Below are 26,351 nucleotides of genomic sequence, written 5' to 3'. Positions count from 1 at the left end.
TTCGTTACTATAAATAGTGGGTATATCAGATCAACTAGGACATCACAATCACACTCTCTACACTCCCAACACTTGCTTTCTCGCAACTTTCACAAAATTCATTGTAACACTTAGCGATCTGATCTATATCCTGCACTGTATCCTGAAGTTTAAAGCAATAAGAAGAACTAGGCAGCTGCGATTGTCAGCTCCCGAGGTTTTATGCCGGCGATCTAGATTGATCAAGGGCTTTCCTCGTACATCTCGTGTCATTTACTTTACTTTATTGCTCATTGTTTGATCGTAGATACAGCTCAATATCCTGAGCCGTATCCTGAACACTGTGTTTCCAAAGAACCTAACAAGCATATTTTCAACACACTTTTCAGCACACTACCTCACTTAACTAATTTGATCACTAAATTGCTTCGGTAATTTTTGACCAAAACAAAGAGTTATGCTGATAACAGGCGAAAACCATTGGAATTTCAAGTAGGAGATAAGGTATTATTAAAAGTTTCTCCATAGAAAGGAATAGTTAGATTCATCAAAAGGGGAAAGCTAAGTCCCAGGTACATTGGAACTTTTGAGATTATTAGAAAAATAGGACCCGTAGCTTACCAGCTACAACTGCCAGAAGAAATGGCAGGAATACATGATGTATTTCATGTATGTAATCCGAAGAAATGCTTAGCAGATGAATCATTAGTGGTACCTCTTAAGGACATAGAGGTAAATGAGAAACTAAAGTTTGTAGAGAAACCCCTATAGATTGAAGACAGAAATATCAAGAATCTCAAACACAAGAGATTAGTTATAGTCAAAGTAAAATGGGATTCCATGAGAGGACCAGAGTACACTTGGGAGCTCGAATCAGAGATGCAGAGGAAATATTGTAACACCCCGTGTTTCGAAAGTCAAAGTCAAAGTCAAGATTGAAGTGAAAGGAAGAAAAGATTGCTAATTGCGGTCTGACACTCCATGCTCAACTCCTGTTTTGACTTCTTTGACTCGTAGATAGTCTATTTTGTTTGTTACGTTAGTTGTATTATGTGGAGTACTTGTTAATAATCGATGTTTATCGCATGTTTTATCGCTTACTGCATCGCAATCGCAATCGCAACTCGAATTACGCATTCTGGGTAATGTTTTACGTGTGTGTGTTACTTGTGCATGTTTATTTTATGTATGTTGTGATGATTAATCGAAATGCAATCGCAACTCAATCGTAATTGAATCGCAAACGCTAAACGCAAGATATTTAGGATGATTGTATGTTAGATATAGTAGTTGGGATTAAAAGTAATTTAAAGGGGAAAATCTATCGTATCGCAACATTCAATACATGAATCAAAATGGCAAAACTCGTCACGCCGAACACTTGAATCGAGTGGCCAACCAATCGAGTTGCCACCCGATCGGATTGCCATCCGATCGGGTTGACATCTAATCGAGTTCCACCTGATCGGACTGCCACCCAATCGACCAGCCACTTTCCCCACTTTCCTTTTTGGGAAACCCTATAAATACCCCTCGTATGTCACATCATTTGATGTGACAGCTCTCACTCGACCAGCTCGCTCCAGCCCACTTTTCTTCCGATTTCTCGCGAGTCTTGTAAGTTTTCAACCTAAATCTTGTACTTTCTTGATCTACACGCACTCCTACACCTTTCTATCTTTTGAATCTTAACTTTTAACCATGAAATCACTAGATTTGAGGTGTTCTAGGATGATGTCATCATGGAGTTCTTATGAACTTCATGTTTTGGCTTCAATCTACCAAGAACAACTTAGATCTGAATGATTTCCATATAAATAAACAACGATCTTGCATAGATCTGAACATATTCATGGTGGAAAGGATTGAAAGATGGTTTCAAGCTTTCTTTCAACTCTTTTACACTCAATGCACTCAAAACCGATAGAATCCACGAGATTACTGATTTCGGGTTAAACATGAAATACCGTCTCGAACAGTTAACTGGTCGGACTAGGGTGGTTCCTATCCGATCGGGTCACTAAGTCGTGACGAGGTTTCTGTTGTTGGCACATTATCATACAATCTCGAGAAAATCGCAAACTATCAAAAACGACCAAGTATAAAGATGATCAGGCTACTGGGACAGATTGCCGTCCGATCAGATTGTCGTCCGATCGGACAGCCACCCGATCGGCTTGCACCTTGGCCCCACACTTAACTTTTATTTCAACTTTTGAGGTTTTGAACATCGAATGGATTGCCGTCCGATTGGATTGCCATCCGATCTGATTACCACCCGACCATGTGATGTTTGAACTTCAACACTTAAACAATTTTCAACATGTTCAATGCATTACTAGTTCCAACGGATTGCCACCCGATCGGTAGACTACGGCCGATCGAGTGACAACACTGCTGTGAACTTGTTCTCTGAAAAATACCTCGCCAAACGGATCGTCGCTCGATCGGACCGTCGTCTGATCGATCGACCTGAAGGGTAGAGATACTTCTCTGTTTTCAAAATGCTACAACGAAATCTTCAAAAGGCGAACCATCATACACAAACACATCACTCCCCAAACGAGATGACAATCCAATCGAATGGCCATCCGATCGGATTGCCATCCGATCGGATTATCGTCCGACCCTTTTCAATTTGCACCGTTTTACGCGCCGCTTATCGTTTATGCTCTCGTTCTGATCCGGCTAAACTCACTCTAGCGCTCCCTTCAATCCATCATCACTGTAAGTATACTTGAACCCTTTTTGCTTTACGCACTTTTGGGTGTTACATACGTTACATATTCTAAATCACATCAAACACACTACGCTCTACTTTAATGCTAACCGCTACCGCATGTATATGTGACTAAATGATTGCTTGTTTGTTATGTTATGTTTACACATGGATTGCTGTCTACCTGCCTTAGCAACGATAGTACTATAGTTTGGACTCAGCACCTATTCACTCAGGGGTTGTTAAGGATAATTAATCACATGATTCAAAGTGGTTAATATGTATTACGAACTGCCTTGTGCAGTCAACCCACAGTCATTGGTATTGATAGGATCATGTCGATAACTTACGTGCTTCATTTCACATATTGTACATGCTGGTTATGCGTAAACGATTTCGAACTCTATTATATCTATTAAACTTGTATGCTCACCTTTACACTATGTGTATTGACTTTTACTTTAACGTATGTGGCAGGTGCTTAAGATGTTAAAATGCTTGGCTTGCTGTGAAATCGAGGCTAGGAAAGAGTCTAGAAATAAAGACAATTTACTTTTATTTGAAATCTGAGTTGTCAAAGCAGAACTATTTGTCTTGATTTTGTCTGTAATAACTATGCTACTTTTTATGTCATGGTGTTTTGGTCAAAAATTACCGAAGCAATTTAGTGATCAAATTAGTTAAGTGAGGTAGTGTGCTAAAAAATGTGTTGAAAATATGCTAGTTGTGTTGTTTGGAAAACCAGTGTTCAGGATACGGCCCAGGATATTGAGCTGTGTCCACGATCAAACAATGAGCAAGAAAGTAAAGTAAATGACACGAGATGTACGAGGAAAGCCCTTGATCAATCTAGATCGCCGGCATAAAACCTCGGGAGCTGACAATCGCAGCTGCCTTGTTCTTCTATTGCTTTAAACTTCAGGATACAGTGCAGGATATAGATCAGATCACTAAGTGTTACAATGAATTTGTGTGAAAGTTGCGAGAGAGCAAGTGTCAGAGTGTAGCGAGTGTGGTTGTGATGTCCTACTTGATCTGATATACCCACCTATTTATAGTAACGAATTACAAACAATAATCCCTACAAATATGGGCTACTCTGAATATTCCATTATGAACGTTATGGACCGAGTAATACGGCTTCAACGTCTTCCCTTGAACGACTTGGACCGAGTCTTCCGTGGAATAGGCCTTGTTAACGTTACTAGCTTCTAACCCACGTGCCTGCACATAATCCATTAGTAATCCCGAGGATACCATTCAGGATGTTACCAATATCCTGAACTAGCATCCCGGATGTAAACAGATACAACATAAACAAGATATATATCAAGATATTTTCCAGGATATGGGCTCAGAATTTCACCCATAACAATTGTCCCCAAAAATGTTACCGTTTGATATCCTAACGGTTACATTTTTTCACAATGGCCGATGCAATTAAGAGATAAGACTATTGATGTGACAGCTTTCAACCACCCGGCCTATATTTACTCATCATACCCTATATCTTCTCATCCTCATCTTCATTTAACCTTTACCGAAGAGAAAAAGGTAAACATTTCTCTCCCAACTTCACTTTTCATTCTTCCCAATATTCCGGTAATAATATGGCAAGGCAGACAAGATCTAGCTCCGGCGACTCTGCTCCCACGTTCATCCATCAAAATATTCTCCAGGATCCGGAGAAAGAAATATGCACCTTTGACGGTGCACACTTGTCAGCCCTTAAAACCTCCGGCATCTTCCCAAAAGGGACGGTGTTCCGGCCGTTTGATCGGGAAATCCGATCAGATATGGTTTCCGACGAGTGGTTGTGTTTTAATGCCTTTCCTTTCACATTAGGGTTGCAATTTCCTTTCTCGGACTTCATCACCGAGTTCTTTAATGTCACCAAAATCTGCTTCAGTCAGACAATGCCAATGCTTTGGCGAGTCTTGTCTGTTCTTGATCAAATCAAGAACAACCATATCCCTGATCTTTCTGTTCATGACCTTCCTTTAGCATACCGACTTAGGTTCCACGGCTCTTGTCGATTCTTATTTTACTCTACTTCCAGTGACCCATTAATCCTCCGAGCCACCAGGAATGAAGAGGAATGGAAATCCAAATTCTTTTTTTGTAAAAAGAGATTCAATCCCTGGTGGAGCGGATTATCCGGTGAATTGGTTGAAGAAGGGTAGGATTTAGGGTTTAAAGATGATCCTGCCTGTTATCCTGCTTTATATCCTGAACTGACTTTGTCGTTTTCTTGTACAGCTGATTTTAGGAAGCTAGCACCTCCCCTTGCAGATTCTCAAAAAAGAATAGACGCCATCAGACTCCTTCCAGAGGCAGAGAGAAGTTTCAACCCATCTCCACCAACTCCAAGCCCTCTTTCAAGCGTAAACATGTCTGGTAAGGATCCTGCAAGATATCCTGCACACACATGCTTTTATTTGATATTTTTAGGAGAGGTTTAGAATTTTACTCCCTGTGTGCAGATTCCAGCAGAGTTCCAGTCTATCTAGATCTCGATGAACTTGACAGTTACCCAACTCCAACCATAGTCAAGAAGGAGGCTCCTGCTGCTACCAGCTCCAAGCCACTCCCAGCTCCCAAGGCCAACCCAAGGACTCGTGCTTCCACAACGAAAAAGAGGAAGGGTCTCGAAGTCAGTGCTCCAAGCTCAGAAGGGTTCTCCTATGACGAACTCAGCTTCACTGATTCCTTAGAGCCAATGACATCCTTCCTTAACAAGGTAATATCCTGACACATATCTTGCATGTATATCCTGCACATATATCCTAACAGGATATCCTGATAGGATATCTTAGTCATTAGACACGTATATTCTAACTTGTACCTGTTATTGACGTGCAGGGCCTCCAGCATTTGCTCCACTTGTATAATGATGCATGTGGCACTGTTGCACTCCATGAAGCCAGGATCAAACAGCTTGAGAGCACCGTTGCTGACCAGGGTGCCATTGCTGAAGCGAAGAGCCGGCACTACGAAAGCCTGCTGAAGAAGGTCACCCAAGAAGCTGAGGTCAAACTTGCCACCGTTCAAATGGATCATGATCAAGCCATGATCAATTTCCGGGAGGGAATCAAGACTTCCGCTATCGTCTCCCTGTTACAAGCACGCATCAAGATGGCCTACGAGGCCAAGGAGACGGGTCTTGTTTGTCGATCCTGGCCAATTGAATCCTAGGTGGCCAAGTTGAAGGAGCTCGGGGGCAAAGCTGTGCCATTTCCATCTGAAGCCGGTGAGTCTTCTAAGTCAGCAGAGGTGGTGGATCAGGCCGGAGACAAGAAGAATGCTGGAGCGGATGCTGGTGAGGATGCTGGACAGGATGCTGGTGCTGAGAAGCCGGGGAAGGCTGGAGAGGATGCCGCTGTGTGAGGGCATTTGAGTGGGCGATGATGGATGTTGATGCTTAGGCCGGAGCCCACTTTTTTTTAGATTTGATGTTGGTCTGTAATCCCTAAACAATTTACTTTTCTGCACTTTACTTTTCTGCACCTGAACAATTTACATTTCCTGCATGGCTTTTGAACAATACAACAGTTGGAGGTGGATGGGTCTCGGTTTGAGATGAAGCCTTCAACTGTTGGGTAAATAGGGTAACGGACTATTAGTGCTCTTAGTGGATGGGCCTTGTTTTTAGGTGAAACTAAGAGCACATCTTTTGATATGTTAATAATATAATCTCTCTTTTGACTTTATTATTGTTGTTATAGATTTTACTTGTGAAAATTGTTTTGTTTGAACATTTTTGAGAATATATTATAAACGTATCCCGGTAGATATCCTGAAAGATATTCTGATAAGGATATTAAAATACAACCTATTAGTTGTCTAAATAAAAAGGAGAGATCATACCAGAGACTCTTAGAGAATCAATTTCAATTCTCCATTATAAGCTTGTCCCCAGTGCATACTTATAAATCTGGGTCCATCCTTTGAATAGTATAATGTATGTCCCCTGTGCTTGACACAGAAACACAAATGTATTCATATTTTGACTCGAATGAATTCCAAATACCCCAGGGCAAAACCCTTGATATCTTGAAATGAACCCTTAGTATACTGGGGATAAACCCTGAGTTTCATGCGCTACAGGCGGGAGTGTATAAACTCCAAGACTTAGAAAGGTGAAAACCTTTAAACCTTAGAGAGTATGAAAATACCCTTTCGCGAGAGAGGGTGATCAATCCTCATATACCTTTAGGATTCAGGATATAGCCAACAGTAACAAAATTATCAGCCACTTTTACATGGACTGGTCCCGCCACCTTGAACTATCCCTGAATAACTTGCGCTCCAGGTGGGGTGTTTAAACCCAATTCGGGAGAAAGGTGAATACCTTTAAACCTGTGAAGGGATCAGTATCCCTTAAACGTGAGAGAGGGGGCCAGTCCTCTAATCTTTCGAGCTATCTTGAGTACACATCCTGGAGCTATATCCTGGAGCATATGCTGCAAAATAGTTGTAAACTAAGGTGGGTGTTAGCTTGGCTAACACCCCTCCGATGCCTAAGTCAGTATTGGGTTCAAGATAATAAACAAATATATTTAAAAGAGATAGAATACATACCATTCTGGGATAGAAATTAAATTCTATTCTTACTTGAAATAGAGCTTTAAGTGTATAGCATTCCAAGACCTTGGTAGCATATCCCCTTCCATATTCTTGAGTCTGTATGCTCCTTTCCCTGCTTCTGATTCAACTTCGTATGGTCCTTCCCATTTCGGAGCTAACTTGCCATCGGCAGGATTAGTAGTATTCTGAAAAGCCTTTCTTAGCACCCAATCACCAACTTGAAATCTCCTAGTCCTTATGTTCTTGTTATATGCTCTGGATATTCTTTGTTGATATGCTGCCATCCTTAGCCTTGCCGCGTCTCTTTTTTCGTCTATGGTATCCAAATCTTGACATAAGGTTTCAGGATTCTGCTCAGGATTCTGTAGGATAGATCTTGCAGTAGGTATCGCCATTTCCGTTGGAATTACTGCTTCTGCTCCGAATACTAAGGAGAATGGGGTTTGGCCGGTTGCATTTTTTACCGTTGTCCTGTCAGCCCACAAAACAAATGGTAATTCCTCCGCCCATCTTCCTTTTTTGGCTCCAAGTCTCTTCTCCAAGTCTATTTAAGGCTGCCACTCGTCCTGTTAACCGTTGAACATCCTTCATATTTGAGGGTGACTTTATATCCAAGATAACTTTTATCTGCTCCGGGCTTGCCTCTATCCCTCTTTTTGTCACCATGTATCCTAAAAACTTTCCTGCCCCCACTCCAAAATGACACTTTGCAGGATTAAGTTTCATATTATACTGGTCCAGGATATCGAACGCTCCTTTAATATCCTGAAGATGATCCTCAGCTTTCTTGGATTTGACCACCATATCGTCAATGTACACCTCCATGGTGTCCCCCAGTTTGTCTTTAAACATCATATTCACCAATCTCTGGTACGTTGCACCTGCATTTTTTAAACCGAAAGGCATAGCAGTATAACAATAAATACCTGTTGGTGTCATGAAAGCAGTATCCTCTTGGTCCGAAGGTTCCATTTGAATCTGCTGGAATCCTGAGGATGCATCCATGAAGGTCAACGTTTCATGACCGGCAGTGGCATCCACCATCGAGTCTATATGAGGCAGAGGGAATGGGTCTTTTGGACAAGCTTTGTTCAGGTCTGTGTAGTCTACACAGACTCTCCACTTTCCATTCTTCTTTTGAACCACTACCACATTTGCTAGCCATCTAGGGAATTTGACTTCTCTAATCATCCTAGACTTCAATAATCTTTCAACTTCCTCTTGGATAATTGCATTCCGCTCAGGAGCGAATTTCCTTCTCTTTTGTTGTATAGGCTTGAATGACCTGTCAATTCCAAGCTTGTGAGTAATAATGTCTTTAGATATACCTATCATATCCTCATGCTTCCATGCAAACATTGACATCCTGCATTTCAAAAAGTTAATTAATTGTTCTTCAATATCCTGAGGGATATTGGTTCCCACGAGCACCGAAATATCGGGATTATCCTGGTCTAGGATAATTTTCTTCACATCCTGCTCCGGATCCTCCACGATATCCTGGGCCCGCGTCTTTAATTGCTATGCTGTACTAGGTTTGGTTGAGGATTTCATCGAGGATGAGTAGCATTCTTTCGCCTCCTGCTGATCACTGTCGATCTTGACAACCCCCCAAGGGGTAGGGATCTTGATGCATTGGTGATATGTTGATGGCACGGCCTTCATATCGTGGATCCATGGTCTTCCTAGGATGATGTTATAGCAGGATAGAGAATCCATCACACAGAAACGTTGCATCCTGTTGACTCCTTCGACATATACGGGCAGCTTTATCTCTCCCACTGTGTTTCTAGCTTCTCCACTGAAACCAACGAGCACAGTGGACTTTGAAGTGATATCCATCGGAGACACATTCATTCTCTTCAGAGTCTCCAGTTGTATTATGTTGACGGAGCTGCCATTATCAACCAGTATCCTGCGTACAAAATGGTTAGCCACATATAACGTTATTACCAGAGCATCATGGTGAGGATCCTGGACAGTATCCCTGTCATCTGCGTCAAAAGTGATCACTTTGTCAGTTGTGAGGGTAGTTATCCTGACAGGTTTGTCTCCCCTCTCGGCTTTAGCTTCCTTTGCATGTCTCTTTGCTGCCGAATACGAAGTTCCACAAATGTCGGATCCCCCTGAAATGAAGTTGATTATCTTGGCATCGGCGGGAGGTGATGACGCTCGCTCAGGATCCTTCTCAGTATCCTGACCCTTATCCTTCTTCCTTCCTAAGAGATCTTTCAAATATCCCTTGCTTAGAAGATAGCTTATTTCTTTCCTCAGAGCGATGCAATCTTCGGTCATATGCCCAAAATCTTCGTGGAAAGCACACCATTTCGATTTGTCTTTCCAATCTGCTTTTTGTTGATTTTTTCTAGGCCATCTTGCCTTGTCTCCCAAACCCTGCATAGCATACATTAGTTCAGGTATATTAACAGAAAAACAATATTCAGATAATTCAGGATATTCTTCAGGATCCTCGTCTTCAACAGCATTTACTCTCTTGTTATCATTTCTGCTATATGGCTTAGAGCGATATGGCTTATATGAGGATTCTGATTTCCTGTTAGTCGACTCGTATGTTGAGGATGCATTCATCCTTTCTTGCATCTTTCTGTCATCCTCCAACCGAATATATCTTAGAGCCCTGTTCCGGGCTTCATCCAGGTTCCTGCATGGGTTCATTACAAGGTCTTGATAAAATTGAGAATCCTTTTGCAGTCCCATCTTGAAAGCTTGCACAGCTGTTGCTACATCAAGATGGGGAATGTCTAGTGATTCCCGGCTGAACTTGTTCACATAATCCCTAAGGGATTCCTGAGCCCCTTGTGTTATCCTGAAGAGATCACTTGTTAATTTTTCAAAACTTCTACTACAAGAAAACTGACTATTAAATAAATTTACTAAGTGAGCAAAAGATGTAATCGAATGTGGAGGAACATTCAGGAGCCATTTTAAAGCTGATCCTGTCAAGGTTGAACCAAAACCCTTGCACAAGCACGCTTCCTTGAGATCTGGAGGGATAGGGTTAATCTCCATCCTTTCCCTATACTGGGCAATATGCTCTTCAGGATCCGTGGTTCCGTCGTAAAGCTTCATGTTCGGAGTCTGAAATCTTTTTGGGATTTCAGCATCACATATAGGATGCGCGAACCGAGATATCCTGTGGCTATCCTGGGATACTTCAGGGATTGGCTACACCACCCCAGGTACACTGGATATCATATCCTTTAATTTCTGAAGCTCCCTGGATAATTCTGACGTTACAGTTGTATCCTGCATAGATCTAACACTGTTAGTGGTAGTAGCATTATTATTATTTGATACGTTACCCGTTAGAGGATTTTGCCCATATCCTGAAGCATATCCTGAGCTCCTCACGGTTGATATCCTGACCGAGGAGGGTATTTCAGGAGTATGGTTCTGAGGAAGGCTGGGCACAATATTCCCCCTGTTATCCTCAGTATACACAGCTGAACTAAAGTTCAACGCTCTAGGGTGTAATGGAGTGACATTATCCTCAGCAGATCTGCTCGAGCCAGACTTCAGGAGTTGTATTTCCCTTAAAAGCATTTGGTTCGTTTCCTGTTGCTGCCTCATTTTTTCCTGCACACTTCCAAACAAGGTTAGAATTTCATCGTTAGAAGCTAAAACAGGAGCAGATCCCTGGACACTCCAAGTAGGGATAACGTCTTGAGATTGTGTGGAGGCTGGCATCCTTGGAGGAGGTGGTGGAAGCACCGAACCAACAGTTGCAGAAGTTGTAGCAGACACAGTAGAAGAGCTCATGTTTGATCTTGAGGCCATTGTAAACAATGTGGCAAAAAGTTTTGAAAACAAAAAACCGATTAGCGATTTCACAAAGATTTTTAGTAAAGAGAGCACCACTTGCCCCACGGTGGGCGCCAAATTGTTTTGGTCAAAAATTACCAAAGCAATTTAGTGATCAAGTTAGTTAAGTGAGGTAGTGTGCTAAAAAATGTGTTGAAAATATGCTAGTTGTGTTGTTTGGAAAAACAGTGTTCAGGATACGGCCCAGGATATTGAGCTGTGTCCACGATCAAACAATGAGCAAGAAAGTAAAGTAAATGACACGAGATGTACGAGGAAAGCCCTTGATCAATCTAGATCGCCGGCATAAAACCTCGGGAGCTGACAATCGCAGCTGCCTTGTTCTTCTTATTGCTTTAAACTTCAGGATACAGTGCAGGATATAGATCAGATCACTAAGTGTTACAATGAATTTGTGTGAAAGTTGCGAGAGAGCAAGTGTCAGAGTGTAGCGAGTGTGGTTGTGATGTCCTAGTTGATCTGATATGCCCACCTGTTTATAGTAACGAATTACAAACAATAATCCCTACAAATATGGGCTACTCCGAATATTCCATTATGAACGTTATGGACCGAGTAATACGGCTTCAACGTCTTCCCTTGAACGACTTGGACCGAGTCTTCCGTGGAATAGGCCTTGTTAACGTTACTAGCTTCTAACCCACGTGCCTGCACATAATCCATTAGTAATCCCGAGGATACCATTCAGGATGTTACCAATATCCTGAACTAGCATCCCGGATGTAAACAGATACAATATAAACAAGATATATATCAACATATTTTCCAGGATATGGGCTCAGAATTTCACCCATAACACATGGTATGGAACGTGATGCTTTAAATAATTGGTAATCGTAGTTGTTATGGAAACTTCTGGACAATCTGTTTCGCTCAGTGCCGCGCCCCGACGTTTCCGCCATCGGTTGGGGTGTGACAGATTGGTATCAGAGCCATAACTATAGGGAATTAGGCAAGACTCGACCTAGTCCGGATCAATGTCTTAGAACGGCCTAGTCTATAGTCTAAGTACAAACATACCGACTTATGCATACCCTTAGGGGTTTGGTACAAGCTTATTTGCTATCTCTCGCTATTCTTGCTTATGCTACACTATCACTGTACTCTAATTGTTAAAATGAACAAATGATTCGGTCGAGATTAGGTGTGAAAACTGCAAACTCTCGACTACATTGCTTGTTCGACCTGCATTTTATTTATAAACAGGAGAATTTGCGTTGAATCAGGAGTGAAATCCATACTTTGACGCATAATTCTTCCTTATTTTATCAAAACAAGAACAAAGTTGTTACGTCAAGGGTGAAACTCGAACCTTGATGACTCATTCCAATCTCTATTCTGGTTTTACAAAACTCTCACCAAAGTCTCGATGGATTCCAAGGACTCGAGTGCTTGAATAGCTGAAAGGATGGGTGCCATTCACCGCATGTCGGTGATAGAGCACAGTCTATTAGGTCAACAAGGACTTTTGAGTACATCCTTGTGAATAGTCAGATCACTTTGGGTAGTCAACGTCCATCGAGCCTAGGACACTCTATTATTCGATTTCAATCTCGCAATCGCTGATTTTATGTGTATCGGTTCTAAGCCCGCAAATGCTGACTCTGATGATTCGTCACTTTTATATGGATTTTACGTGTTTTATGTGGTTTTGTTTAAATTATTAGCGTATTGAGTTACTGATGGTTTCGATTTAATGCTTCTTGCTTCGCATATCGCACACAACACACTACACATCGCTAACAAATCGCTACTTATGGATGATCGCATGCTAAGTTACTCGCTTGTGCTATATTACTCGTTGTGTCCTTGCTAATCGCAATCGCTATCCTCGAACGCGCGCGGACTTTGAATGATAGGTTTCTGTATTCTGACTACCTCTATGTGCCTAATGTGCCTTACGTGCTTACGTGCTTCTGTGCTTATGTGCTTCTGTGATTATGTGCATGTGTGACTATGTGTTATGTGATTGTGTTCCTGAGCTTTAGTAGTATTAGGCGTGTGAGGTGAGATTCGATTATATTGTGTCTGAATCCTATGGCGATGTCTGTTGCAGACAATGTCGTCATCTGGATCCCATCACTCGTGCACTGCTCGCCAGAGCCAGAAAGACAAACGCCTTTCTGCTCTCATCACTAAGCAAATGGCGAAGGTTGTTCCTCAGATCGTGAGTGAACTATACGAGAATGTGAGCAAGTCGTCTGAAGAGTCCAGGACTGAAACCCCTAAAGCTGCTTTCAGCTTCAAGCAGTTTAAAGCTTGCGGACCGAAAGAAGTCACTGGCGAAGATGGCCCTACGACCTTATTTCAATGGTTCGATTCGATCAAGGTCACCCTGCGCCAGAGTGGCTGTCCTGACAATCTCCGCACTCTGAATGCTACCGGCGTATTCCAGTCCCGCACTTTAGACTGGTGGACGGCCGAGAGAAACAAACGCGGAAATGATGCAGCATATGGTCTGACATGGGATGAGTTGAAGAACGTTATGTTGGAAGAGTTATGCCCTCCCCATGAGCGCCAAAAGTTGGAGGACGAATTCTGGCATATAAAGCAGAAGGAGGGTGACAATACTGCTTTAACTGCTCATTTCATGCGGCTCAGTATAATCTGTCCTTATCAAGTCAAGACTACAGATATGACGATCAAGAAGTATATCCGAGCTCTGCCGGATTGTGTTGCAGATTTTGTGCATGCTTCAAAGCCAGCAACAATTGAGGAAACGTACCTGCTTGCCACTGAGATCAAGGACAAGCGAGTCAAGTATGGTTTCTGGGATAAAGCCACCAAGAACCTACATCAAGCTACTGCCGTAACCGCTGAAACCACCGCAACTCCCCAGTCTTCAAAGTCCTCTCGTTGTAAGAGGAAGAACAACAACAGCAAATCCAGCAACAAGAACTGTGTTGTCACTACCGCTGCTCCACTTCAAGCTGTACCAGCTCAGCAGCAATCTCAACACCGATCAGCTGCAGCACAAGTTACCCAAGCACCGCCTGCGAAGCGTGCTTACACTGGTCCTCGCCCTGCCTGCCTGACATGTACCTATCATCACCCAGTGGGTATCGCCTGCAGATTTTGTGTGCCTTGCAACATGTACGGTCACTTCACCGCCAACTGCCGTACAGGTCCTCGACAAGCTACAGCTCCAGCTCCTACCCAACAAGCTCTACTTACCGCTCCTCAAGGCCAGCAAGCGGCTCAGGCACCCGCGATCAATGCTAGAGTCTGCTTCGCCTGTGGTGATCCCAACCACTTCGCGAATATGTGCCCGAATCGAGTGGTGAAGCAAGAGCCACAACAGCAGCAGCCCCAGGAACATCAGCAACAACCTCAACAGCAACACCAACATGCAGCTCGCGCCCGAACTTTCAACATCAATGTGCGCCAAGCCCAGGATGACAATAATGTGGTTAATGTACGTTCTTTGTGAATGGTATTTATGCTTCGTGTTTGTTTGATACTGGAGCCGATAACTATTTTGTATCGTTTGAGTTCGAAAAGCTCCTTAACCGCAAGCGCTCCCATCTCCCCTCGACGTTCGATATCGAAGTTTCCACCGGAACAACCATCGCCATCAATGTTGTTCTTCGTGATTGTACTCTCGAGCTCATCACATCTTCCCTATCAACCTTATTCCGATGCAGCACGGTAGTTTTGACATTATAGTAGGTATGGACTTTCTTCGTGAAAACCATGCTGAAGTTGTGTGCTTTGATAAGATAATTCGATTCGCGCTCGCTAATGGTGACCAATTAAGTGTCATGTGTCCAAGCTAGCAAGTACCTCTGCAAGGAATAGAGAGCTTTCTTGGCCAACATTGTAGTAGCGGAGAAGGAAAAGAAAGGAAAGACAGAAGTGAAAGACGTCCCTCTTGTTTGTGAATTCCCCATGTATTTCCTGATGATCTTCCTGGCCTTCCTCGGAGTCGTGATATCGACTTTCGTATCGACCTCATTCCTGGAGCAAATCCTCTTGCTAAAGCTCCTTATCGACTCGCTCCGTCCGAAATGCGTGAACTCTCAAGTCAGCTCCAGGAATTGCTTGATAAAGGCTTCATTCGCCCAAGCACCTCTCCTTGGGGCGCACCAGTCCTTTTTGTTAAAAAGAAGGATGGGTCGTTCCGGATGTGCATCGACTACCGGGAACTGAATAAGCTGACAATCAAGAATCACTATTCCCTGCCTCGAATCGATGATTTGTTTGACCTGCGACAAGGTGCTACGTGTTTCTCGAAGATCGATCTACGCTCAGGCTATCACCATTTGCGCATTCAAGAGGAGGATATACCCAAAACCGCTTTTCGCACTCGATACGGCCACTATGAGTTTGTTGTTATGCCTTTTGGTTAAGCCAACGCACCTGCGGTTTTCATGGATCTGATGAATCCCGTGTGTAAACCATTTCTTGACCGCTTCGTCATCGTGTTCATCGATGATATCCTGATCTATTCCAATTCAAAAACCGAATATGCGCAACATCTACGTTTCTTTCTCGAACTGCTCCAAGGGAATCGACTCTACGCCAAGTTCTCCAAGTGCGAATTTTGGCTGGAGGAGGTTCAATTCCTCGGTCATATTGTCAATAGTTAAGGTATTCACGTCGACCCCGCAAAGATCGAAGCTGTTAAGAGTTGGGTTACACCAAAGAACCCGTCTGAACTCCGTTCTTTTCTCGGACTAGCGGGCTATTATCGTTGATTTATCGAAGGGTTCTCTAAAATCGCCGTGCCGCTTACTTCTCTCACGCATAAAGACAGATCCTTTTTTTGGGGAACTGAACAAGAGTCTGCCTTCCAAACCCTCAAGCATATGCTTTGCAATGCTCTCGTCCTTGCTTTACCCGATGGAAATGACGATTTTGTGGTCTATTGCGATGCCTCGAACCTTGGCCTTGGTAGTGTTCTCATGCAACGGGACAAGGTTATCGCTTACACGTCTCGTCACCTCAAGATCCACGAGAAGAACTATACAACCTAGGAGCCTACAACACATCTTTATGGTACAAAGTTGTTTTTGTACCGTGCGCAGTTGTTTTTGCGTTGAAGATTTGGCGACACTACCTTTATGGTACAAAGTGTACGGTCTTCACCGACCATAGGAGCCTACAACACATCTTTAGTCAGAAAGAACTTAATATGCGTCAACGCCGATAAGTAGAACTTCTCAACGATTATGACTGTGAGATTCGTTATCACCCAGGCAAAGCAAATGTCGTTGCCGACGCCCTAAGATGACGAAGCTATCTGCATGGCACCCATAATGTTTAAGCCCAGCATCATCTCGAGACTCTCTTCCACGAAGCCCAACATGCTTGTTTCACCGAGCGTACTTTGAAGAAGGAAAGGATCTATCACGATGGAGCCCAGCTAGTGAATAAGTTGAATGGGATATTCCATTATCTGGACCGAATTTGGATCCCTAAGCGGACCGATTTATGACAGATTTTGATGGAAGAAGCCCACAAGTCTCGATAATCTATTCATCCCAGTGCTGATAAAATGTACCAGGACCTTTGCTACAAGTACTGGTGGCTGGGCATGAAGAGGGATATCGCTCTCTATGTTTCGAAGTGCCTGACTTGCTCAAAAGTCTAGGCCGAGCACCAAAGACCCTCTGGCTTGCTTGAACAACCTGCGACCCTTATGTGGAAATGGGAGAGTATTGCCATGGACTTTATCACGAAACTTCCGCGCACGTCATCAAGTCACGACAGGATCTGGGTTGTCGTTGACCGTTTGACCAAATCTGCTTATTTTCTACCGATACAAGAAGACTACAATGTAGAAAAATTAGCCCGAATCTACACCAATGAGATCATTTGTCGACATGGGACGCCTCGTGACATCATCTCTGATCGTGATGCTCGGTTTACCTCGCGTCTATGGGAAACGTTTCAAACTGCTCTCGATACTACGCTTAATCTAAGTACCGCTTTTCATCCCCAAACCGACAGTCAGACTGAGAGAACGATTCGTACCTGTTGGTGCACTGAATGTCTGTTGACTACGTTTGTATCGAGTCTTAGGTCTAGATAGGTTAGTTTGGAGCTCGGAAGTCAAATTTAGGGTTTAGGATGTTAATTTCGCTCCTAATGACATGTAGGCCATTAGATGCGAAATCAGAACTTGTAATTTCGCTCCACTATACACATTAGAGTTAATTTCGCTCCTAGGTTAGTTAGGGGTTTCGCTCCTAGCAGTTTGGAGCGAAATCAGCCATACTATAAATACCCTGTCATGTGATCTCATTCGGTATCTGTTGGAGCGAAATCTAAGCTGAGGTGCTGCCGGATTTTTGTCAGAATACATTGTAAAACCTTGGATTTCAGTAATATAAGAGGAAATTAAGAGGAAAAGCTGTTGTTACTTTGTTTACACTGATTCCGCCTTTGTACACAAAGATGAACTGCCTTAACTGACTATTTAGGGTCATACAACGGTCCAACAAGTGGTATTAGAGTTTAGGACGAGGAGTTCATACTACTATAGCCTGATTTTACCAGATTCTCTTACTTCTACTCACTTCTTCTCATACTTTTCTGTTTTGAACTGGTTCCTACGGTTGAAATGGCCTGATTTTCTAGTATAACGTGTAAAACATAGAATTAACAAATCCTAGAAAGAATCAGGTTAAAATTCGGCTTAAAAATTATAAAAATTACCTAAAAACCTAATTTCGCTCGTACTGTTCATCAAAGGGTTTCGCTTGAAGACTGCTAATCTCACTCGAAAACATCTTGGCTATTAGGAGCGAAATACTAGATTTCGCTTGTAGGGACATAAATTACTAATTTCGCTCGTGGGACATTTGTTGATTTCGCTCGAAATCAGTCAAAAACTGATTTCGCTCGAAATCAGTCAAAAACTAATTTTGCTCGAACTTGTTTGCTAATTTCGCTCGTAATCAGACAGTTATCTGATTTCGCTCAACATCGATTGTTGATTTCGCTTGAAATTGCTAATTTCGCTCGAAATCACTGTTTTTCAAAATTTCGAAAATTTTTCTAAGTGTTTGCTGATTTTTCAGGTACGCTCAAGATGGATGACATTTTCATGAACCCATTTAGCGACATGTATGCTTTTGCTGGAAATACGGGAGACGATACATCTTCAAGCAACAACAATGAGAACCCGCCAAATGCAAAGAAGAAATTATCGGATGCTTTGGAAGTTGAAAGTGCTTTCAGAACCTACAACAAACCACCGATGTTGATGGCTATAGAGGAGTATAGTCGGTGGGCAAAGAAATTCGAAGATTGGTTGATGGCGTTTGCATTCCCTAGCTAGAAGAGTCTCAAAAATGGCTACGATAATGGAGGCAAAAAGGGTGAAACGTTATCATCAGCCGATGAGATAGAATCGTTTATAGCTGAGCAGAAATGTGTTGCATTGTTATTCCAATCTGTTCGAGAAGACATAATCTCTTTGATCAATTACTCTAGTGCAAAAGATCTCTGGAGAAAGTTAGAAACAAAATGTTTAGGAAGTACAAAAATTGTGAAAAACAAAAATAAACTTCTTAGGAAAGAGTTTGATTTGTTCGGTTGTCTAAAGAATGAGTCAGTTTGTAAAATGATTGAGAGGTTTGGGCATCTGAACCTGGAACTAGCTAGACATGGAATTAAGTATTCTGAAGATGAGCTAATTGACAAATTGTTCGATTCATTTCCAGACGAGATGGATTGGCAATATTATGCACTGATGCTGAAAAATACTATCAAGGCGCCAGAAGTGTTAACTGTAGATTTGCTGATTGAGAAACTCAAGAGTCATGAGTTGGAATTGAAGAAGACACACAAAGTCAATCACTCATCGTACCAGCAGAACTTGGATTTGTATTATCCAAAGAGCATGATGCCAAAGAACAATTCTCCCAAAACTGCGTTTTCTGCTGAAAATGTCTCTACAACAAACAAAGAAAGTCAAAGCAGTGGATATCATAGTGGTTATCACAGTGGATCTTCATCAAATTCAAACCAGGCTGATGCAAAGAATTTGTTTCACTGCAATATCGCTGTAGACATGAAGAACGCTCAGAACTTCAGCGAAGAGTCAGCAAAGCAGCAGATGGTTTTCCTAGCGTCGGTTTTAGAATCCTATGAAAGCCTTGGAGCAGGGAAGATTGGCAACACCAACCTGACGAAAGAGGACTATGATCAAATAGATCCTGAAGAAATGGAACTGATTGACATAAGGTGGTGCATGGCCAGTGCTGTTCGTCGAGCACAACGTTTCATGGAGATAACCGGGAGGAAGTCAATTGGTGGACCATCTACCAAGTTGGGGTTTGACAAGTCCAAGGTGACATGCTTTATGTGTAAGAAGAAAGGTCACTTCAAGCGTGAATGCATAAACGCGTATGCTGATGAATCACAGAATCCGTTCAGGGAAGATTACTACAAGAAGGCGATATATCATCAGAATAAATCGAAGCCGCCAAGAATGAAGCAAATTGAAGAGAACAAAGAGAAATCTAGAGCTCTTGCGGTGATTTTTGATGATGAGGGTTATGACTGGAGTGAACTGCTACCGGAGGAAGATGCGGTTGGTTACGCTTTTATGGCAAAGAATGAACCTGTTCCGTGGAAAGACAACAGAAATGAAGAACAGAAGTATAATTATAGAAGGTTGTTGGCTACAAACAGAATGATCAGAATATCTGGTATCTTTTTGGAAGCAAAAAGAGCAAACAGATGGAATCCAGATAGGGAGTGTTATCTTGATCCATATGGAAACATTGCTATTGACCACAACACTCTTGATTTAGAGGCCATAATCAAAGAGTTAAAAGATGATGATGATAATTGGCAGAATAAATGGTGGGGAACTGGAGACGCGAAAGAGAAAGAACAGAAAGAGAAGAAGGAGAAAGAAGAAAAAGAGAAGTCAAAGAAGGTTGATACTGGGATCATTGACACTACTCAGGAGTTGATTGCTGAAAGTCTCGGAAAAATGGCTGACAAGGTGCTGGCAGCTAAGGCGATTGAGGTAGATTCTAAATCCGTCTCTGAGTCTAAAAGCCAGGTCAGCTCAAACATGTCAACGACTGAGTCAGGTAAGAAAGTTGATGGGGATGTTGATTGTAAAAATTGAATCAAAGAATGCAAATTTTGTAATACGGTCACATATCTCAACGGAAAGAAGGTTGATGATCTGACAGCAAAGGTCAGAAACGTTGAGGATCAAATTCTTGATCGTGACAAGATGGTTAAAGCTTCGACTGAACGGATAAAAGAATTAACTAACAAAATTGAAAATGATAAAACTGATCATGAAAGAATTAGACAAGAAAATGAGAAGTTAGTTCTTGAAAATCGTCAAATCACTGAAAAATTTGAGAAGCTTAAAAGCACAATGAAAGATAATGATGATCGAAATGGTAAAACGTATAAAGAAAATACTCAACTAAAAAATGTGCTTAGGTTGAAAGAAGAATCAATCAACGAACAACTGGATGAAATCGCTAAATTGAAACTAAAAGTTCAAGAGGCTGAAATTGAAAATGAGCGAATCCAGTTGAAGCTTAACAGTTACAACTCCGCAAGCTTTCTTTTGCAACACATTGTTCCCAAATCCATTGGAAAAAACAAAGCAGGCGAAGATGTGTACTCAGATGGAACTGGGGTGGGTTTTCATCAAGTTCCACTGCCAATTCTTGAAAATTATACGAAAAAGCAATCTAGGTTGGTTGAAATTGAGGAAGAGAATGAAGTTAAACTTCCAGAGAACATTGATGTTACTTTTTCTTCGTCATCTGATGATAGTGTTCAGACAGAGATTGTTAAGAGCACAGCTGAAAGTGTTTTGATGTCTGATTTAGCTGAAGATGATGGATGTTTTCTGGATAAATACATTCCGAAACAAAAGTCCAAAGACAACTTAAATGATGAACCTAATCTTGTCATGTACAAGATGTTGGGATCTGATAAGTTGTATTCGGATTCAGAGTTTCCAATTGAGAATGTGAATGAAAAAAAGTTAACAAATGTTTTCAAATTAGTTGAAGTTGAGTTGTCACAAGTGAATGGTTTAAAACAAACCAAAAGACAAATGAATTTTGAAAAAGATAAATCATACTACAAGAAACCTGTTATTCCACCGCGTTTTTATAATAACAAGAATCGAAACAATTGGTCGGGTGGTTGTCAGGGTGGTAAGAGTTATCAAAAGAGAAATGTTCAAAACAAGAGGATTGTTGAAAAGAAAAAGTTTGTGAACAGTTCGAGTTCACTTGCTGATGAAGAGAAAGTGATTTTTTCAAAATCGAATGAAGAGTTCTTTGAGAAAAGAGCTTCACAGTCTCAGTCTGAAGACACAAGTCGAGTTGTTGATACTCGAACTTGCTTTAGATGCAATCAAGTTGGTCACATTGCACGAAAGTTTTCCAACGTGAAGTCGAAGACTGAAGCTGTGAAGATTTAAAAGAAGAAAGTTGACGAGAAGGGTAAAGCACCAATGGTTGTTTAGAAAAAGAGTGTGAAAAATGATAACACCAAAGTGAAAAATGAACCCGTAAAGAAAATGGTAACTAAAAATGACAAATTTTACAAACGGGTTGCATTATCTCAACAAGTTTGGAAACCTAAAACTGAGAAAAAGATTTCACCTTCTGAGGATTCAATTCCTATTGATTATGATGCAAATTTTCCACCTCTGAAGGCTGAAAACTTTAAAATTCAAGTTGCGAGAGTTAAAAGTGTCAAGGTTACACCCAAGACTGATGAGGCTTGGGTGGACACAATGTTCGACTAAGCAGCTTGATTTACCGGAGCTTCCTTGATCGCGAAGCATGAATCAGCATCTTTATTGAAGTGTTTGAATCATGTTGTTATATGTGCAGGATCTTCCGAGATTAGTTTCACGCTGGATTATGGACAGTGGAGCGTCTCGACATATGACAGGGAAGACTGCATTGTTATATGATGTGAAGAATATCAATGGAGGTTACGTTGGTTTTGCGGGTAATCAAGGGGAAGGATTATTGGTGAAGGAACGTTATCCAACGGGATTGTGACGTTTGAGAGAGTTAACTACATTGCTGAGCTGGAGAACAATCTGCTGAGTATCTCGCAGATTTGTGACAGGATGTATACCACTCATTTCACTGATAAAGAATGTTTGATCTTGAAGCCAGGATTTGTTATCCCTGAAGAATGGATTATCATGAGGGCACCAAGAGTTAATGATCTGTACATGTTGGATGTGAGCGTAGCTACTACAACTACGGGTCAGGCTCATTGTTTCGTGTCCAGAGCAACTGAAAAAGAATCGAGATTGTGGCACCGGAAGATGGGACATATACATCTTAGAAAAATGAATCATTTGGTGCACAATGATTTGGTTACAGGAGTTCATGTCAAAGGATTTCATCTGGAAGGGGAGTGCATTAGCTGTGTTAAAGGCAAGCAGAAGAAAAAGTCACACCCTACAAAGCAAGTTAATTCAGTCTCAAGACCCCTGGAGAGACTTCACATGGATTTGTTTGGTCCGGTGAATATCAAGAGTATTACGGGAGACAAATATTGTCTTGTGGTTACTGATGATTATTCCAGATTTTCGTGGGTTTCATTTTTAAAGACGAAAGACGAAACGTTTGACAGTTTGATGGCGTTATTCAAAACAATTGAGAATTTGTACCAAAGGCGTATCAAAAGAATTCAAAGTGATAATGGTACTGAATTCAAGAACAGCAAGATAGAAGAATTTTGTGAGGAAAGAGGTATTTTGCATGAGTTTAGTGCTCCGTACACTCCGCAGCAGAATGGAGTCGCAGAACGCAAAACTCAGACACTAATCGAGACGGCTAGAACTATGCTCGCAGATTCAAAGTTACCAATTAATTTTTGGGCTGAAGCTGTTTCCGCCGCATGCTATAAGCTCAACAGAGTTCTCACTGTCAAGAAGTTCAACAAAACATGCTTTGAGTTAATCAATAATCGCAAACCTAATTTGAAGTATCTTGAACCGTTCGGGTCACCCTGTACAGTTCTAGAGCCTTATGGAAAGTTTGGTCCGAAGTGCATTGAGGGTATATTTGTTGGTTATTCAAGTCCTTCGCGACGTGTCTTCGTTCCAAGTGAGAAGCGGATTATTGAAGCTGCAAATGTTGAATGTCAAGGTTATACTATGCCGCCACAAAATCCAGGAGATTCATGGCGTTATCATTATGACAAATTGTGGGATTCAGTTGACATGAGATAAGAAGAAGAAGAAGATTTCTTTGATGAATTGGATATTTTGCGTGAGTACGAGTCACAACAAAGGTTTCCAGCTGAGTATTCGAGGCAACCATGGGAAACTTCAAATGACAATGAAGCAGGTTCGAGTAACGCTGGTGAACATGATGATGTCTAACAAGATGAGGTTGCTCAAGATAGTCAGTCGATAGAGAATGATAATCAAGAAGCTGAAAACATGCCGATATTTGATCATGGAGATTCAGATTATGAGGGGGAGCAGATTCAGGATTTAAGTCAAACAAACCAAATGAGTGAACAAGGTGCAAATCAAAATGATACAAATCTGGAAGGCGATGTGGATGTTCCTAGTGAAGCAATGCCGCGAACTCTTTCATATCATCCAGAGGAGTTGATCATAGGAGAATTGCATTCAGGCATTCGCACGAGACGTCAAATTGACCAGGGCCTTGCATGTTTTTATTCTACAGTAGCACCTTTACAAACTGATTTTTCATTAAGTTGTTTTATCTCGCAGATCGAACCGAGAACTTACAAAGAGGCGCTTACTGAAGACTCGTGGGTCATTGCGATGCAAGAAGAATTGAGTCAGTTTGAAAAGTTGGCTGTGTGGAAGCTAGTGGATTTGCCGGATGGTCATAGGAAAATCAATACGAAATGGGTATTTAAGTGTAAGAGAGACGACAGAGGAGTTGTTGTACGGAACAAGGCTCGACTCGTTGTTCAGGGCTTTAGTCAACAGGAGGGAATTGATTTTACAAAAGTCTATGCTCCTGTGGCACGACTAGAGGCAATCAGAATTTTCCTTGCATTTGCGTCTTGGAAGAACTTCAAAGTTTATCAGTTAGATGTAAAATCGGCGTTTCCTTATGGGAAGGTCAAAGAGGAGGTTTATGTCGGTCAGCCGCCGGGCTTTATCGATCCAATCCACAAGAACAAGGTCTACTTATTGGACAAAGCGCTGTATGGTTTACACCAGGCCCCGAGAGCTTGGTACGAGACTTTGTCTCAACACCTACTAGCCAACAGTTTTATACGAGGAAAAGTGGATGCCACTCTCTTCACTAAAGAGGTCGACGGACATCTTCTGATAGTTCAGATTTATGTGGAAGATATAATTTTTGGGTTGACAAATGAGAATCTATGCACATATTTCGAACAGGTGATGAAGCAAAAATTCGAAATGTCATCAATGGGGGAGATGAAATTCTTTCTGGGATTACAAGTTGAACAACTACCTAAGGGAATTTTCATTCATCAGACGAAGTACGTGCATGATATTCTAGAGAAATTTGGAATGTCAAGTTCTACTCCAGCTGCTACCCCACTTGCAACAAATCATGGGATTCACCCAGATCTCATCGGAGATAGGGCTGATGAAACGTTCTATCGTTCCATGATAGGTTCATTGATGTACCTTACAGCTTCTCGTCCTGATATTATGTACCCAACGTGCCTCACAGCAAGATATCAATCTAACCCGAGAGCTTCGCATATGATTATTGTGAAGAGGATATTACGCTACCTGAAGGGAACTCCTACATTGGGGTTGTGGTATCCTAGAACAGGCGACTTTACGCTCGAAGGGTATCCCGATTCGGATTTCGGATGCTGCAAAGTCAATACAAAATCAACAACTGCCGGATGCCAGTTCTTTGGACCTCGATTGGTTACCTGGCAGTGTAAGAAACAAACGTCTGTGGCGCTCTCTACATGTGAAGCGGAGTACGTGTCTGCTAGCAGTTGCTGCTCTCAGATCCTGTGGATACAGCAACAGATGCGCGACTACGGTTTGCAGTTTCTTAACACACCTCTTTTTGTTGATAATGAGGCCGAAATAAATATAACAAAGAATCCAGTACATCACGCTAAAACTAAACACATAGAAATTCGTCATCACTTTATTCGCGATTGTTTTGATAAAAAGTTGATACGAATTGAGAAAATCCACACTGACGAACAGAAAGCTGATTTACATACCAAAGCTTTTGATAAAACACGGTTTAAATATCTGTTAAAACTAAATGGTATGAAGCTTCTTTCGGTGTTGGATGGCATTATTAGCGTTGATGAGAGTACTGTTGCTGATGAAGATGAGAAACAATCTGCATTGGTTTGTCGATTTTTTTACTTGTTTTGGTATTTAGGGGGAGTAGATATTTTTTTTTTCAGAAAATACAAAAACAGTAAAAAATGCAAAAATACAAAAACAGGATAAAATTTCAAATTCTAAAACAATATAAACTGAAATAGAGCTTGTGTAAAAAGGGAAAATGATAGTACATCGGCTAGACAGTTACAGTATGCTAAAGAATTGTAAAGTTTATACGAGTTAAACAGTCTCACTGATGATGTGTCGATAGGTTTCCGCACATTTAGTAGATTTATTCGGGATATAAACCTAAAATTTCAAACTTGCGTAATTCGTGGGGAACACTACTTGGATATATAGGTAACCCCTGAAATCTCGTTTGAAAGGTCCTGTATTCTGAGATACTAGGTCTTTATACTCAGTGATATCTGGGGTATTATTCCGGGACTTCTGCTGAATGGAAGTTCTGACCTAGTCCCCGAATAATACTTTCCGCATTGCTTGAAATATAGCACCACCCTCAGCATAAAAAACGATGAAACATTGCAAAAATTCTAATCATGTGCTGTTGTAACTAAAAGATCCTCTAAAGGGGACACACCGAAAAGTCGAAGTCGTCATCTCTCTGCGTATACGGAAGTATCGACCTGAGCTCTCACGGCCCTCGCATTTAACCCCTGACAGATATCATCTGTGGTATACTCACCTGTAAGACTGAATATTGGGATTCTGGATACGGGAGTATATTCAAGAGGTGGGACACATGAATGAGCTAAGTTCATAAAACACCTAAATCGTATCCTGAGTAAATTGAAATTTGTGTGAGAATTTAAGATGGATCAGTATATCGACAATCGAGGTGAATTGTTTAAGTCTGAATATGAAATGAAGCTTAACGGTACTTGTAATTTGTCTGAAAAGCTGATATGATTCCCT

The sequence above is a fragment of the Helianthus annuus genome, chromosome 1, assembly GCF_002127325.2.
Source record: "Helianthus annuus cultivar XRQ/B chromosome 1, HanXRQr2.0-SUNRISE, whole genome shotgun sequence".
NCBI classification, from domain to species: Eukaryota; Viridiplantae; Streptophyta; class Magnoliopsida; order Asterales; family Asteraceae; genus Helianthus; species Helianthus annuus.
The sequence above is the reverse complement of the archived record's forward strand: the minus strand, read 5'-3'. Positions refer to the sequence as shown.